Source organism: Homarus americanus, unplaced genomic scaffold, assembly GCF_018991925.1.
Source record: "Homarus americanus isolate GMGI-L3 unplaced genomic scaffold, GMGI_Hamer_2.0 scaffold4060, whole genome shotgun sequence".
Lineage (NCBI taxonomy): Eukaryota > Metazoa > Arthropoda > Malacostraca > Decapoda > Nephropidae > Homarus > Homarus americanus.
The window spans coordinates 6,169,730-6,188,321 of NW_024746161.1; the positions used below are offsets into that span (position 1 = coordinate 6,169,730).

Here is an 18,592-nt window from a genome sequence, read left to right on the forward strand (position 1 = left end):
TGTTGGCGTCTGCCGTATGACATCACAGAGCAGCTTTGTGCCTTCGCGGCCAGACGTATGAACATTTCCTGAGCTGATTGAGTCATTTTATGCGACAGATGATTAGATATAAATTCTATTTCATTTTATCAGAAATAGAGTAATTTTAGTAATCCATTTTTCCAGTAAGTCTTAATTGCGCTAAAAACTAAGTAAATGAGGGATGAGAAAGCTCCTTCATTCATGAGTATTGGAGGGCGCGTGCGTAATGTTTACCTAACAAGTCACAGGCAACTCTTGAAACGTACGATAAAAAATAAATGAATAAAATCTGTCAGCGAGCCTCATTATCTCTCATCTGTAGGTCATCCAGACAAAGTTTCTTAGCTTCTTAGCTTTTCAATGTCCTGTTATATATGTATATATATATATATATATATATATATATATATATATATATATATATATATATATATATATATATATATATATATATGCAAGTAAATCACTGTAGGTGCGGTGATCTAGGTATACCACAAGGGAACTTCGTGTTTTTCTTTCCTTGTGGTTATCAGCATATATATATATATATATATATATATATATATATATATATATATATATATATATATATATATATATATATATATATATATATATATATATATATATATATATATATATATATATATATATATATATATGTGTGTGTGTGTGTGTGTGTGTGTGTATGTGTCATTTATTGGGCTTAAAAATACACGTAAATAAATTAGTGTGGTATCTATAAAAAAAAATGCTACACAAGACATTACATTATGACGATATTAATGCATAAAGCGGCCTCCTCTGACGACTTGAGCTGAGTATGAACACAGACTAATCTTAAGAATCACTATAGAGGTGAAGGAAGTCACTCAAAACTGAACAAGTTGTTGTTCACTACAGGTATATTGTACACTTACAAGATTTTTCAAAAAATTCATATTTATATTTTAAATATTTTAAGTTAATAAAAATTAGTGTGTAACATCATCACTTGAAAATTGTCTCTAATATATTTGCCTTACGAAATATTTCAGTTTAATTTTTTTTCTGCTGGTTTAATTATATTTAGTGTCTATTGGTTTAGTGTTCTTCTTTAATGTAGATGAAGTGAATTTTGTCTTTGGTGGATCATACGGTAAGTAACATTTGTTTATTTACAGTTTTGAATGATGCTTTATTGTTTACATTTTTACACTGTCATCGATCACATAAATATGACAAATCTAGTTTCATGTTTTAACTGGATAATTTTACAGTGAATTAATAAGATCCAGGTCCAGTTCCATGTATGAGTTAAGTCGTTGTTCTGCGTCAATAATTTATACATCTCTAGTGTGGTTCTTATTTGACAAGGGGCATCATAAGCTCAACACCTTTCCTGGAGCAGATGGCGCGGTAGCCTTCTGCAGCGTCCCAAGGCTGGCGGGCGCCGTAGCACATTTTGATGAAGGGCTCCGGATGAACCAGTGGGTAGCACCTGGACCGAACTCCCAGTAGTGCATGACACTGAATCATCTTTTGTAGTGATGTGTTGGCAGGGTTGACGGGAGAGATGGGGGGTGTTGGGCAGTGTTGGTCCTCCTGCCATGATGACACCAACTCCTGGAGACTTGGAGCCCTGATACCAGAAGGCATCAGCCAATCATTTCCCACTTCACCATCGTAAGTACCCAGGAGACCCGCCAGGCGGCCGAAGGTCCAGCCAGACACGTTCACTGATACCACACGTTCTTCACGGAACACTCGGACTGTTATGAAGGGTGACGTCATATTAACTTCACGGGGCGTCTTCTGAATGGTGGCATCACCCTGAGTTTGTTGTGAGCTGCTCATCTCTTGTCCGCCGACGTCAACACGGAAGTCCGGCTTAATGGTGACAGTAGTTGCGCGAGTAGATAAGGTGATCTGTGGTGGGGCTGAGGGTTGTGGATGGGCCATGGTAAGCTTGTTGGAGGCGTAGGCAGCCAGCACCACCTTACACGGTGAACGAGGTACACGGAGCACAGCGCCGTCAAAGGTGAGGATCTCTGTGTCACCCACAACCATGGCTGTGCGGTTATAAGGGGGCAGCATGTCTGTCAGTTGACGGGGCATCATCGAGTAGTACGCCCACATCAAGTTGTTGACAGGGATGGGGAGGAAGCTGTCATAAACCATGGCCAGTTTTTCAAGAAGATAGACTGGGGTTAGTTTCATCTCCTGCAGGACTTGAGTCAAAGAGTAAACGGGTCTATAGAGTGGAATTTGGAGTAAGATTTCATGTTCTCTCATCTCGAGAGAAACAAGTATCGCTTCTTGAATAACTCGGGAGACATTTTGTGACAACCTCATGACCACTTCCCAAGGCTGTAGGCAAGAAAGAACAAAATTAATTTGTAAGAACTTTTATACTATACAGTATATTTAATTCATAAACAGCATACATTCATATATCTGATCACAATGATATTCGGTGTTGTAATTTATATATATTTCTTGCACTGAAGGAAGGGATCATACTATAAGAGTTTTACCTATCTGTTTGTCTGTCCCCAGAATAAATTGAGAGCGCAATTGTGGATTTTCACCAAGTTTGATGTGTTTGTCCAACATATGACAAGGTTCTCGTGATAAACTTTGGTTCAAACTGCGAAAAAGTAAATATTGCCGCGGTAACAGAATTTGGGGGGATTAAGGAAAACGATAAAAGTTTCAGGGGTAACTACATTAATTTATAATAATGACCTCACAAATTTGATACAGTTTTTACCCTGCGATTGAAATGAAGCCTCTCAATAATACGTTAGACAGATATCTGTAGTTTAGACCAAAGTGCAGCAACTGTATACGATGATAAAAAGGTGACACATACACCAGAGATATTTACATTCTCATTCATTTATTCGTCATGTTTTATGTGTTTTGGAAAGTACTGGACAGTTTACATAACATTATCTACCTGCTGAAGAAGTATTACTCTACAAAGACGTTATCTATGAAAGGAGTTAGTGCACAGTTTTGTAGTACAGAAGAAGGTATATAGCTGTATTCTGTTTCTATTCAAGAACAAGGTAGGAACGTATATTAATCCTGAGTAATGTCAGTGGTCTGGTCTGTTTGTTTTGGGATTTGTGTTTGTGTTGTAGGGCCTCGCTTCATAAAGTGAAGGTAAAGCCCAGCACATCTTGCCGTTGGTGTTAGATGGTCCTCATTCAGGTGTGTGTTTATTAGTTAATTTATGCAGTTAAATGGTGAGTTTTTACTATAAATCTTAATGTTATGTTATTGTTGTTGTAATATATTTTAATTCATATTTAAATTTTTGTAGACACTGTAATTAAAAATTCAGATATCGCATAACAATGATTATTGAGGTTAATGTTTCTAGATGATCTTGTGAAGCCGACCAATTTAAGTTTTCCAAATCCACAACGATATTTTCTCTCATGAGATACGATCAGCAAGGTCAGGATACAGAAATCCACTTTCGTTATAATCCTAAGAACAAAGTCACAGAAAGTAATAACAACATGCAGGTCTACTTACATCCCTGAGGTCGCTCTTGATCCATTGAACGGTCCTCTCAATAACTGGGTTTTGCTTGGCCTTCTCGAAATTCTTGCGAATATCTTGTTGGAGTGTGTGCTTCACCTTGGCCACCACCTGTTTGATGGCCTCGTACTCCTCCTGGTACTGCTCCCTCATGGCGTCCATTTCCATCATTATCATCCTGAAGATCCTCGTTTGTTCCAGTTGTTCCATCAGGCGACGCACTGGCTGTGGCATCTCGCCGCTCTCCATCCAGTGTGAAGTTTGTGCGACTGCTGTGGAGGCAAGGTTCACAATTTTAATATTACCAGTTTAAGTGGTAATGATTAACTCACAATTTAGAGAAAATAGAAGTTGAAGGATAAAAAACAAAGATACAGTAAACGTTCAAAGCCTTACTATTAGTAAATAAGTTGATAGCATCAATAAATTCCTCTTTCAGGGCAATAATTTCGCGAAGAAGGCGATGTTGAAGATCTCTCTGCATGTTGACCACGTTTGACAGCACTTCGCTGACTACCTGGAGGAGTTCACGGAAAGAATCATACCGAGGGATAACTTGACCATAAATCAGACCATCATATATTTGTTGAAGGTCAAGTTTGGCTTCGTTCATCAACTTGAGGATCTCGGGGTTAGGGAAGTGACTACCTTGTTGCTGAGCTTGTTGTTGCAGGTACTGATATATACTGTTAACCCACCGGTCGAGGGACTGCATCACTCGTTGATACTTTTCATTGACATCATTCTGTAAACGTATAAACAGACATCTTGTAAATATATAAACAGACGTCTTGTAAATGTATAAACAGACATCTTGTAAATGTATAAACAGACATCTTGTAAATGTATAAACAGACATCTTGTAAATGTATAAACAGACATCTTGTAAATGTATAAACAGACATCTTGTAAATGTATAAACAGACATCTTACTTTACAAATAAAGTATTGTCCGACGGCACATGAATAATCTAATTATTATTCATGCTTTGTCAGATTCATGTTTCATAAGCCCTTTATTCATAAACTATTCCGTCACATTGTTCGTTGTTTCGAAGGTTGTCTTATTTTACTAATGAACCTTCGAGTCAACAACCATTCGAACCAACTAGCATATTCTATTCTGTTGTTTACAAGTGAAATTCATATGATAAAATAAATGATAAGTCTGTTAATAGTTCTCGAGAGAAAATCAAAATTTTCGCGATACAGTTTACAATCTGTATCAAGATTCTTTAAAAACTTACAGCTAAGGTTAAACTAAAACCTGTACGTCTATACATCTTACCTGTACCTCTGCCACCTTCTCAGGTTTATAGGCCAAGTCAACATCGATAATGGTAGGGGAAGCAAGTAGTACACGGGCCATGGCTATGGCACGTCTCTGTAGTTGATCCCTGTCACCCTCAGACATGCTGAGCTCAATGTTATAAGGATCTTGGAGGCCAAACTTGGTTATGTATTCCATCTGACTGCCGTGCTTGCTCGTAATTAGCTCGAAGAAGGCTGGTCTACAGATCCTCGAGTAAATATCGTAGCTGCCGAGCAGTGAAGTTTGAGCCACAGCCTTGATCTTCACACCTTGGCATCCACGTTCTTCCTTGGGCTCCATCACTCCAGCTATGTCCACCATGGTGCCTTCCTCAGTCACCACGCGGAAAGCTGCTGTTGCATCCTTATCAGTGACTCGGTCGTACTTGGCCGACATTTGGAAGGATGCTGGTGAAGAGGGAGACTTCTGGAACTTGAGGTCAAAGCCAACCGTATGGGGAGCATAGGCCGTCACTATGATGAACTTGGGGCTCACCTTCAGCATCTGTAAGAGGTAGGTCATGGCATTCTTATAGTGGTATATACAGGACTATAAGATAAAGCTGTTATAGTTATAAACATAGAGAAGTTTATAAACAGAGATAAGCTTACAAACTTACCTTAGAAGTTAATGAAGTTTCCACCCTAACGGTGTTGTTGGCGACCAAGGTTGACTGTAGAGTGCCTGTTATTTTGTCAGCTGTGTCAGGGAAGATGTCCAGCTCAATGGTGCCTCTCATGTTCTCTCCAGTGACCGAGTACTGAACCTCTACTCGTATGTCCCTGGTCAGACTTGGGTGGCTAATATGGCCTTCAAACTTGGACTTTTGATCCCAGTACGTGTGGGAAGATTTTCCAGTTAACTCGTATTTGGCGTTACTCTCTCTCTTGTTGGGATATACCTTGACACTTGCCTCTGTGGGAGAGTATGTAGCTTCACCCTCTATGGTGCGGGTTGGATACTCAACTCGCATAGTGTAGGTGGTGGGTGTGGGCTTGTGGTAGTGGATGCCGTATTCAGTTCTCTCGCGTTGTTCAGTTAGCATGACAAGTTGCTCCACACTGTTTACTCCAACCAGCATACGTACGGTCTTCATGAAGTCACGAATAGATTTTACATCTACGGACATCTGAAGAGTTTTAACTCCACCTTGAGGAACAGTCTCCAGGTGCCAGATGAACATGTCCTCTTGTGCCATGGCCTTAACACTGTACGAGTCTTCTTTGTTGACTATTGACATCTCTACCTGAAGAGGCTTAGTCAAGGCAGGAGACGTCACAGTTGCCTGTAAAATTATTATATTTCTCAATAATTATATGAATGTTCAAGATATAACAATATGAATAAGATTGTTCGTGAATATAAACTTATTTAGGTAAGAAATAATAACCAGTAAACGTATATTGTAACGTCAGAAAACAGTAGTTATCGTCATATATTAATATTCTTATTTATCACTATTTGTATTTTCTTTAAATAATCCCTGAAATACATAATCACGTGGAACTGGAGGAAACTCTGTTACCTTGTAGTGTAATTCACGTTCTTCTGGTGTGATTTGGTGTTTTGCTTCAGCGTGCAAAGTTGTCTGTTGGCCTTGTGGTGATGTGTAGCTGAACTCAGAATTGAGCTTGTAGCTGTAGGGACTGCCAAGCTTCTCCAGGTCCATGACACTTATTAACTTGTATGCCTTGTTGTTCTGCTGGTTTTTGTACAAGAAATTAGTGTTTACCTTGGTGGACCTTGACTCAAAATTGGTTATGATATTCAAGTCAATGGTGTTCTGAGACGGAGTCGTCACCTCTAAATTAAATTTATTGTCTCCGGACCGGGAGTGCATAAGATTCTCTGCGTCGACGTCCAGCTTGATGTGGTACATCTGGGCCATGTACTTGACGTTCCCGCTGTAGATTATCATATAAATATTATATCATAAAAATTATGTGTGGAGAATTAGGAGAAACCTTCCTCACATAACAATTTCGATTAAATTGTTTAATAAACTATTTTATCAACATGAAAACAGAAGACTGTACATTACGTTCATATATTTAAAAAGTTATCACAATCGTCCCTGTACAGAACAATGTTTATATCTAAAAGTCTTTTAAATGAACTTGTTACCAAGCAGAAAGGAAAAGAGGTGATAAATCTTACTGGATGGAGGCTCGTCCTGGGGTGGAGGGGCTGCTGATCATGGTGGTGTCTAAGCTGATCTTCTTATTTTGGTCATTATCGGCGTCCCAGGAGAAGTCAGCGGTCCACTTCTTAGTTTGGAGGTCAATATCAGTAAAGCCCTTTATTCTGCGAGAGGACGAACTCTTTGGTAGTAACTGGGTGTTGAAACTAACATGGCCAAGTCTCTCTTGAATGATGGCGTCAACTTTGTTGTCTATGAGGGCAGGAAGGAGGAACCTGACTCCTATTACGGTGCCTTGGGAGGAGCCTGATTTCATTTTCCATTCAAGAATGAAGATTGGTTCCTGTGTGCTAACTACAATTGAAAGCATTTGTTTGTTTTCACCAAAGAAAAACATGGAAGTTAACTTGAGTTGTTGACTGGTCATGGTCGTGATTCTCATATCAGTCTGGAGTTGAACAACTTGAGATGTTAGACTGAGTGTGAGTGGTCCTTGAACATGGAGAATGACGCGCTCTCCGTGCTTAAGGGCAGCTTCAACCATGTAACTATCCTGTCCCTGCTCCACCATACGGCTCTCGAACTTGATGGAGCTCATGTACTCCGGCATCTCTACCTACGGACAACACATCTTTAACCAAAATTTTGCAATCGCTGTAAATGAGCAAAATATTGGCGAATATTTTCCTAGAAAATGTCGGTTAATAAACGAATTCCTGGAAGAAACAAAAAAATATTGTTTGGAACAGGGCGGGAGGCATATTTTTTTTTTAGGTAACTCGTTTGTTATAATCTGTTCAACCCAAAAATATAAAAAAAAATTAAAGAATTTTGGTCTTACCAGGAGTTTAGCAGATTGTGGCAGCTTAGAGTAAATATAAGCTTCGAAGTTGATGATTTTCTTGTTATCACCAGAACGAATTATTTGTACGGCTGCTCCAGTTTTGGCATCTTCACAGTGCACGTTATAGATAGCTTCATATAGTACACTGCCGAGCTTAACTGAAAGACAAATCATCTGTGGTCACAAATAACCCTAAAGTTTAGTTATATATATATATATATATATATATATATATATATATATATATATATATATATATATATATATATATATATATATATATATATATATATATATATATATAGGCTTGGCTGTTATGTAAGTCATGCAAGTGACAAAACTACCAATATAGATCTCGAAGTTACCTAATATCTCTCTCTCTTAGATGGACTTTTCCTAAAGGTTGAGCAGCGTTGTGAGTTTTAAGTAAACACGCTTTCAACAGCGTTCGCCATGAAAATCTGAGAATTAAACTGGAAGGGTACGGGATTCGGGGGAGCGTCCTAGCGTGAATCGGAGACTTTCTTCATGACCGCGAGCAATGTGTGGTGGTTAATGGCACGAAATCATCGTATGTCCCCATGGCAAACGGGGTACCACAGAGCTGTATACTAGGCCCTTTGTTGTTTGTTTATTTTATAAATGACATGCCAAAAGCTATACACTCGTCCATACAAATGTTTGCAGACGATGCCAAGTTATTCAGGAAAATTAAGATCCACGCGGACTGTGAAGAAATACAGAAAGATCTCTGCCAGCTACAAGAGTGGTGGATGAAATGCTTGCTAAGATTCACTGTCACGAGACGAAGAAACAGCATTAAATGAGACGAATGCAAAAAGGACTTGGGTGTGTATTTTGACAACGAACTGATGTTCTCGGGACCATTGTGAAAAGAAAGTGAATCAAGTAACTAAGCTAGTATGTTTTATATGAAGGTCGTTCAGATATCGTAACGTTCTTCAAGAGTGAGGTGCTTCCCCGTTTGGAATAATGTTACCCCGTCTGGTCCTCGAGATAAGCTAGACACTGTCAGTTGATTGAAAATTTCTAAAGGAGGACCACCGGACTGGTGTCTGCACTAAGGCACCTTAGTTACCCAGAGAGATTAGAACGCCTGCAGCCGCCTATAGCTTTTACAATAGACGGACAAGGGGTGACTCAATTGAAGTTTATAAACATCTCAGATGGAGTGCCCATACCTGGAGCTGGCGGATGCCAGCCCTACAAGGGGTCACAGCTCAAGGTTGAAGAAGCCACAAGTCCAGAAAATTTTGAGGGCAAACTTTTCGGAGTGAGAATTGTAAACTCTAGGAACAATCTGCCAGAGAGTGTTGTGACGGCACCGAGTGTGAGCTCTTTCAAGACCAAACTTGGCCAACACTGGCGCAGGTACAGATACATTTAGGAGCCAACAGTGCGTAACAGAGACGTGCCCGACTACCCAAGTGGCTAACAAGCCAATCAGTGGCGAAGAGGATAAAGGTAAAGTAAAAGTAATGAACTAAATTTCAGTGAAATCATTCTAGTATGTAATATACTGTAAGTAGTGAAATTAATCAACTGTTCTGTTGTACTAACCAACGGCTGAAGTTCTGAGGACAAAGTTGTACTTCAGTCTTCTCTGGCTAATCTGTGTGGCGTTAATAGAGATAAGTTCTTGATGTCTATGTGCTATCTTGAATGCAGACGAATGTTCAGTCATCTCGCCTGACTCTCTTGTTTGACGGATAAAGGAGGTAACGTGCCAGCCTCCCAGACCACCCTGGAACTCAAACTCGCGTATCTTCGTTGGTAGAGGCAGCCGGGAGTATGGACAGTACATCAGATCTACTCCAACTATATGGAAATATTCAAACAAAAAACCTAATCCTTAGGTTCATATATTAGATTAATAACATGAAATCGATTATATTCATATATAAACCAAACAAATTATCATAATGAAGTTACATTATTCATGAAGAGTTTCTATGACTGATTTACTTACCTTTAAGGTTTAGAAGTAATAAATCACCCAAGGCATTCTTTGTCCTTGAGCTAAGATCTATAGAAACTTCACCACCACTGATGACCTCGGTAAACTTAGTCTCGAATATTTGTGACTCAGGAGGGAAACTCCTACTTGATGAAGTGTACACACCGACTCCGTATTCTGTCTCATTCGTCGTTGATCTTTTCATGAAGTCAATTTTGAGTCCTCTTGTTATAGTCATCTCACCTGTTTTGAATTTTACAAAAGTTTCTATACTCTTCTGATCTTCTCCAGTGACGATGTTAGCTCGAATTTCACCGCTCACAGCTGATGATTCAACTGTAGCTATCAGTGTGCGCGAATCTTCTTTCTTCGTGTAGGACATAATTGCTAGAGCTGCTATAGGGCTAGACGTCCCTGATGTTTCGAACGTAATTTTAAGCATTTTACTATCTCTTTCATTCTGAATGGCGGCAGACAGAAGATAACCTTTCATAGAAGACTCTGCCTTCTCAATGTAAAGTTTAATAACAGCTGGGGCTCCCAGTGGCAAGGAGTTACTGCGGAAGATATCGGGAACGTCCAGATCATAACAGAGCCTGAGACCTAACATTGGCTCGAAATTGTTAACACACGACTCACTTCTGACCCTGACGTCCCTCATGGATGGTGGAATGATCTTGGTGTCTGGGCTGCCCCTCAAGCTCTTCATGATGTAAGTCTCACTCTTCACATTAATAAGTTCCATCTTCTCAGGAAGATCCAGTTCAACCTCCAACTCTTCACTGTTCTTGGCCCTAAGAGTGAGGGAAACACCGTTGCTGCTGGAGATGGTGTTGGTCGTCTTGATTCCTGTTCTAGCGATATAGCTGTCGTAGCCGACGAAGCCACCTACTTGGACAGAAAGACTAGGAATGATCTTGAAGAGGGTCTCCCCATTCCTCCAGTTAGAGAGGATGTCAGCGAGGTTAAGGTTTCCTTGCATCTTCAGTCCAGCAACAGCTGTTCCATTCAGCTGAAGTTTGAGTGGTGTGCCCTGGATGGTGGGGAAGGTGTAGTCAAAGTTTATCTGAGCTGTTCGTGCTGAATTGATGTGCAAGTTCTTCATCTGAGGAAGAATGTCATCGATGTATGAGAAGAAGCTTTCAATCATACCGTCAGCACTGATGGCCTTCAAGTCTCCAGCTAGTGAAGCAAAGGTTATCTCCTGACCCATGAGGCGAGCGAATACATCAGCTTGTGCCACAGTAGATCTCTCGCCTCCATAAATCTTGCTGAAGAAGTGAGACAGAGTAGAGAAGTTGATGGATCTCTTTTGTCTTAATGAGTTCTGGAAGTGCTCCATGATCTTGCTCCCTTCTTGCTCAACAAATGTAGTCATGTCGGTTAGAATTTGGCTGAAACTAGTTCTCTGCAGGTAACCTTCAGGTCCAAACACCTCCTCGATGACAGGTTCTAGACCTTCAAGTCGGGCACCAACCTCGCCTATGTTCATCGAGATTCCCTCTAAGGCGGCAGTGAAGTTGAAGTCAACGGAACGAGGCACAAAGGACCCAGGGACGTAGATGATGTTGGACTCAACGCCAGCACCAACACCGAGAGACGGGGCGAAGTAGGACATGTCTATGTTGCGGGAATATTTCCTGAAGTCAGTCTTATAGTCCCTGGGAAGAAGAGTATTTGTCAAGAGGTATCTGAGGTAATCCTTGTGTGGTGTGTTGGTGTCCTGAAGGTTCAGCAGGTGACTCAGAATAAATCCACGAACTGAAAAAAAACAAAACACGTGGATGATAATATTTGTGACCATTAGCAGTTTTATGGGTCAGTGTCTACCTCAAAATCTTTACATACATGACTATTGAAGAAGAAATTTTCTTATTTTATTTCCTGGTTTTCAGATACAAAACTGAAATGTTACCTTGAGTGTTTTCTTCGTGATATGTATTGTTGACAATCATTTGCAGGTCCTTCTGCTGAACACATCTCATTGCCATAAGATAGGATGCAATACGAACTTCTGTGTTCTTGGCAGGATGAACAGCAATATTGACTAAATGTTCGGTTTGCTGGAAATACAAGTTTAAAGGATTATGTTTTGTGCTTGAGTTGATGTAGTATTAACAAAAATTAGTGAATATATCAATAAAGTATATCATATATCGTTTAATGTCTACTTACGTGGCGTTCACATTTCACTTGTCTGAAGGCTTGTGCGGCGGCCACACGGACATTGATCTTGACTCCTTCTGTATCCACACACGTCATCACAAACCTGGCTACCTCCTGGGTCATCACTCCCATGTTACCTAGAGCCTTGAGTGTTGCCAGGGCAGCTTTTTGAGTCCGTTCATCAGCAGAAGGAGAACACTGGCGTTGTAGTTTATTACCCAAAGCTTCAACAAGACTCTTAACCGGTGCTTCTTCATAACAATGATGATTGTGGCGACAGTAAGTGTTGACCATGGAGGCAGCAGCCAGGGTGGCGCGTGGCAGAGGTTGGGAGGATTCGAACATTGGTTTCAGAGCCATTATGGCATGAGTATTTGGGCGAGGGAGGAAATAGAAGGCAGCAGTGTAAAGTGCAGCGCGACCTACTGTAGCCCGGCCACTCACCAGCTCATCCACCATAACCTTTACAGCACCAGACTCGTGGATGAAGGAAACAGCGTCCAGGAACAGGCTCTCGAGTTTGCTGTGGTCTTGGCAGTAACGTCCGGCACGAGTTTTGTCCAATGTTTGTTTCACAGCTTCCTCAGGTACACGACGCAGGAGCTGCACAGCCTTGGCCACCAGAGCAGCAGCATCACGCTCAACAACATCTTTAGTCTTCTCACAGATCTGAGTCATGGTTTGATCCAACTCGGCTACCATGGACCGGTCCTTGTTGAGCGTATGGTAGCTATACCGGAGACTCTTGCGGACCATTCTATCTTGAGGGATGGCAGGTGGTTGTTGGCTGGATAGTGAGACGTATCGCAGTGTGGACTCCTGTTTGGCTTCAACATACTTATAGGCACCATAGCTGGGACGGACCACGTTCTTATCCTCACAGATGATGGAAGAGTAGATTCCATTGGTAATCTCTTGTTTACATCGAGACTTGGACTCTTCCAGTGGGAGAGGACCTTTGAGCCAGGGCATCTGGGTCTCGGCAGGGGTGGGGTAACGTTTCTTGCACAAGTGGTGATTCTTCTCCTTCTTCACAATAACCTTGTCTCCTTCTCTCTCTACCTCGTAGTGTGTTGGGCACTTCCCTACCACGTCCGTCTGTATATAAGATCAATATCAGTGATAGGAACTGATCTTTTATACGGGATTGAATAATAAAATACCTAACACAAGTTCTTCTGTTATAGCCTCACACATTCAACTTTAATTTTCGCTTTTTGGGAGTAACTGGCAATTTATCTTTAATTATTCATAGGTATTGCACAGTAAAAGACTGGAACAGTACATGACAAAATATAAATAAGTATGTATTAGAAAAAAGGAGCCATTGTAATTTGTTAGTGGTATAAATTAAATACGTTTAGTGATTTCATATTGACCGACAAATTCTGAGTTAAAGAGTAAAAGGTTAGTTAAGTAAATCTTATAATTTTGACCATAAAAGTAACACATTACTTTATGATTATTGGACCTTAAAGAAAGTCTTACATAAGATCATGAGTCACGAAAGTAATTACTTAATTATATTGGGGTATATTGGTTTTTGTTTCTTTACAAATTGGGACAAATATAAAATTAAATATAAACAACTAATCTTGAATCTTCATGAAGTATATTTCTCAGATCATGATGAAGCAGAGGTGGCGGGGAAAGAGTAAGTTAACATACATTTGATTTGATTAAGTTCGTTAAAATAACTGAAATCTTAACAAAAATGAGAAAGGAAAATGGAACTGATTGACATTTCCACTTTTCATTATCTCAAGTGAAAAATAACTCTGATCTCACCTCAGTGATGTTTTGTCCTGAGTTGATGGTAGAATTAGAAGGAAGTGAGTTCTGGAAGGCTGAGGCGATGCCCTTCTTGATGTTGATGGACCAGACGTCGTCTTCAGGATGAGTACACACGTGCTGAACCCGGCCGTCGGTCAGGGCCACCACCATCGGGTACTTCTCCAGGAACTTGGCAGTGGGTTGGCCTGGGAGGACCAGTAGTTAGTACATCTAGTGTCAGTGTTAGGAAGTAGTAAAAGCAGCTGCTACTGCCGGTATTAGTACCATGTATGATGATAAACATTACACTCACCTGCGGCACCATCCACCTTGGAGTTCTTAATGAAGATGACCATGTCACAGGGGGTGATCCATGATAGTTCAACTCGTTTAGACCAATCCGTCTCTGTGACTCCACCTTCCACACCCTTCAGGTGGATCTGGGACTTTCCGGAGTAGGTGTAGGTGTAGGTGTGTTCTGGCTGGTAGAAGAGTTTGGGGGAGCCGGCGACGGGGCATTCCGTAGAGCATCTGGGTGTGTTTCCTCCCCATGGTACTGGTGGTGAAGGCCAGAATTAGGTACAATAAGCGAGAATCTTTTTTGTTTCGTACTACTAATACTTATACTATTGCTACTACTGCTACTACTAATACTAATGATAGTCATAATATAATGTAATTTAATCTGTGGGAGGAATATGAAACGTTATCTCAATAATTGCGATAATTTTCCTCCATATATGTTATATTCACTTTAATAGATAGACTATATAAGTGATTGAGATGATGAAGATCCAATATACTAAAAAAAATCATCAGGTTCCTCAAGGAGTGTCCGAAAAGGTTTGTTGGTACTGATAAGTGATGGAAGGCGGAGTTGAATGAGAGTTTAAGGTTGTCAGCCCAGACTATTATGTACCCAAGAGGGTGGGGTGGCGAGTGAAGCGAGCCTAAATGTCTGGGCATTCCGGGGGGCGCTGTAAACCCCCCGGGGAAATTTTGAAATTTGAACACTTCTTTGGAGAATTTTGAAGCCATATGCAGTTATATTGAGGAAATTAGAACATTGAGAAATTTTTATTTGACTGTATATTTATTGATAGTGTACAAATTCCCAACACACACACACACACAAAAGTGAGACATGACTGGAGTCATTCATGTGGTTTCAAGTCGACCAGCCCTGATATGTGAAGGCCCCCAGATTGTGGAGGCCCCTGGGCAGCTGCCCACTTTGCCCACTCCTGAATCCGGCCCTGACTCTGGTTAAGGAAAATGGAATATGGGAGGAAGGTTCTTGTTAATACATGTACTTGAGTGAGAGAGAGAGAGAGAGAGAGAGAGAGAGGTAATTTTTTTATGAAGGCCTGAAAAACTATATGGAAATCTTCGCCATGAGAGACAGTGATAGTGATGGGAGACTACTGTAAACACAAGCATGGTTGACAGAGAAGTGGACAGAATGTTAGAGGTAAATATGGAGTACCAATGATGATTGAAATTGTATAGAAACTGGTGGAAACATTAAACGGAGACCTGTTTGATACAAGAGGACAATATGTATTATATAGTAAAGCTGTAAATATAAATGGAAAGTGACAATAAGGATGCTGTATTATGAGTCTTGTCATGGAAAGAGGTGTGTGTGTGTGTGTGTGTGTGTGTGTGTGTGTGTGTGTGTGTGTGTGTAGGGGAGAAATTAAAAAGGAAAATCAGGAGAGTGGAATATTGGGCAACATTATTTAATTAAGAAGAGAAAGGAGGAGCGAGGAGTTGGGGAGGAGTGAGGAGTGAGGGAGGAGTGAGGACTTAAGGAGGAGTGAAGTGTTGGGGAGGAGTAAGGAGTGAGACTTACCTGCACCAGTACCCATCACAAGGGCGAGGACGAGAAGAGCTACGGAGGTGATCATGGCGACAACTGCGACACCACGACTGTGACTGCATCTCCCACTGTTCTATCTCTTAAATACCCGTGACACCTGTGGGTATGTGTCATGGTTGTCACATGTCCAGGTCTCAACAGGCACTCGCTGTCAACACGTGATAGACACTTTGACAACATTTACAACATTAAACTGTCCATTTCTCCCCGTAAAACTTAACCTTATCAAATAGTTATAACTTGAAAGTGACGTCTTTTGGGGGTAATGGTAGGTATGATAGTTGACAGGAGTAGTCATTAAATCAAGTAAATATCAATAAAATCTTGTGGTTACTTATGTTCAGACACTTGCACATAATAGCCAAATTTTTCAATGAGAAAATCACTTGGATATGATGAACACTTGGGGTATAAAGGGAACAAATTGGCCTAAAATGTGATTAAAGATTACTGGACCACCTGAAGATTAACACCCCCTCTGCTTATTTCACCCGATGATTAAAAAACCCTAACGCTATACTTTGGGGGTTCGGTTAAGTTAGGTTAGGTTAAATTTGAACATCTAATAGGTACAGAACGATCCCCAGATAATTCAGATGTAGTGAACGCAATTTTTATACAAGAAGAATTTTATACCGACGTGATGATCTTACATGTAAATTGTTATCTATGTTTTTTTCAAGGGTGGTCTAGGGTGAATTCAACGCCAATAATAATAATAATAATAAAAAAACACACAAAAATTCAGTGTTGTATCAGTGCGAAAAAATTTTTTTGAAAGAAATGGATGGGGGAGGTAACAGCCATAGTAAGTTTTCATAATAGAAGAGTTTATTTATCATACATTATTTTTTTCTTTAAGACGATAACTAAGAGAAACAGACCTAGTAAACTCCCAGTAGCGAACATAGAAAGAAAATCGATTTAATTACGACTAGTTAAATACACATACAGTACAGTTTGTCAACCTATGATGAATCAATGCTTAAACAGTTTAGTGTCGGCAAGTCTCAGACAGGTAAACATTACTATGAGGAAAGAACCTTCGATTGAGCTGGTATTAGAAGAAAAAAATGTTTGACTCATTATTGATTTAAAATAATATAAGATTTCGCACATTTAGAAATACATTTAAGGATTTTGACTAACACGAAATAAAGATAGTGTTAAGGGAACCAAACTATAAAACTGAATGATCAAAAAGGAATTAACTGAAATAATTGATCTATAAAACAGGATTAAATATATTAAACCATATATTACTTATAAGTTGTCAAGTGAGTAGTCCACAGATAAAGTAAATGTGAATCATCATGTATGCTCACTCTTCATTGCTAAAGACTTTACCCAGGGATTATACACAGTAATGAAGAGAAGCACCAAGTTTGTTATAGAAGAATAGTTGGGAATAACAGGTAGAAACGACCAGAGGCTGAGTGATGGATGATTGCCTTCAGGAGATTTGGGAGCGTCAGTGTGTAGGAAAGACTCAGTCAGACAAAACTAACCTAACCTAATCTAGTCTCACCTAAACTGACCTAATCTAATCTCACCTAATCTGAAGGGGGTTTAACCTGCTATTCTCTTTTAAGTATTACAAAGGCAACATATCAATTACCTCCCTGGGAAATAAAAAACATGTATCGATCTTACATTTGTAACATTTTCCTGAATTTTGACCATATTTTGTGTCCAGTATACTCCAGACATGGAAGAGAGAAGAATTTTTATAATCCAGGAACAACTATTAAAGAGTTTAAACTTATATACTAATTACTAGCACTGACAACAAGCAAGACAAGAGACAGACGAAGAATATTACCAAGGAAAATAAATCACACGTTAGCCTACATCAAGTGAACTAACCTACAACCAGACGGCCATCATACTAATCAAATAACCTACACACGTCTCACTACCAACAAAGAACTATGAAATGTTAAGAGACTATTAGAATAAAAAGAAAAACAGTACAGAGATGCATTCAATAGTCACATAACATTGGTTCAGCTGACGAGGCGAGCGAATTCCACGAGTGCACAACTCCCGCTACGCCGATACTGTTGTTAAGGTTCACATTGCTGATCCACCCAGCTGTTGTTGCCCAGCACAAACATCCGGGATACTGCCTGCCACTATACTTCATGTCCTGGGAAAGTTCTTACGTCAATGTCAGGCAGGGAGAAAGCAGATGTCTCATTTTTTGGCATATATGTGTAGAGAAACCCAGATGTTGATACAACGGGTGTTCTTCACAGCTCTGGTTCAGGTATAAGTGATAACGAGGCCATTGTTATAGGTCAACACGTTGTATTATCGGGTGTTGAATAGTAGTGATTCCTCCCCGGTGTTTATGGAGAGTATCTGCCTTAGTGTAGTGTTGTACAGTGTGTGTGTGTGTGTGTGTGTGTGTGTGACAATTATAAACAGTGACACGATGGAGGTCAGGTTTATAATTTATGAGAAAAGTGTGAATTCAATAACTGTCTCCAATGACTGTTTCTCTCATGACTGTCTCTCATGACTGTCTCTCGTGAAAATCTCTCATGACTGTCTTTCATAATTATGCTTCCAGTGACTTTCTCATGGGTGATAGTCTCTCTCTCTCTCTCTCTCTCTCTCTCTCTCTCTCTCTCTCTCTCTCTCTCTCTGTTCTTCTCTCTGTTCCTTTCACTCTGTATTGTTATCTCCTCCTTACATTCTCTCTTTCTGTATCTATTAATTTACTCCAATCTCTCTCCATATCATTGTTTTGTCTCTTTCTATCTCCCTGTCTCTCTCTCTATCACTCCTCCAAAGTCACCAATAAAACCTTCCTTTCCCTTAACTCCGGATTGAAAAGATGAAGCGACTAATATTGTTTGATTCTCGGAGCATTATTGACGCCATTTTCTGTCCCTCTGCCTCTCCCCGTTCTTCTGTCTCTGCTCATCCCCTTGCAC

The 18,592-nt window shown here is 40.1% G+C and overlaps 1 pseudogene; it reads right to left on the reverse strand.

Moving 5' to 3' along the window:
• Nucleotides 1–1,202: 1,202 nt before the first annotated feature.
• LOC121879050 lies at nucleotides 1,203–15,678 on the reverse strand (annotated as a pseudogene).
• Between the last annotated feature and the right edge of the window lie 2,914 nt (nucleotides 15,679–18,592).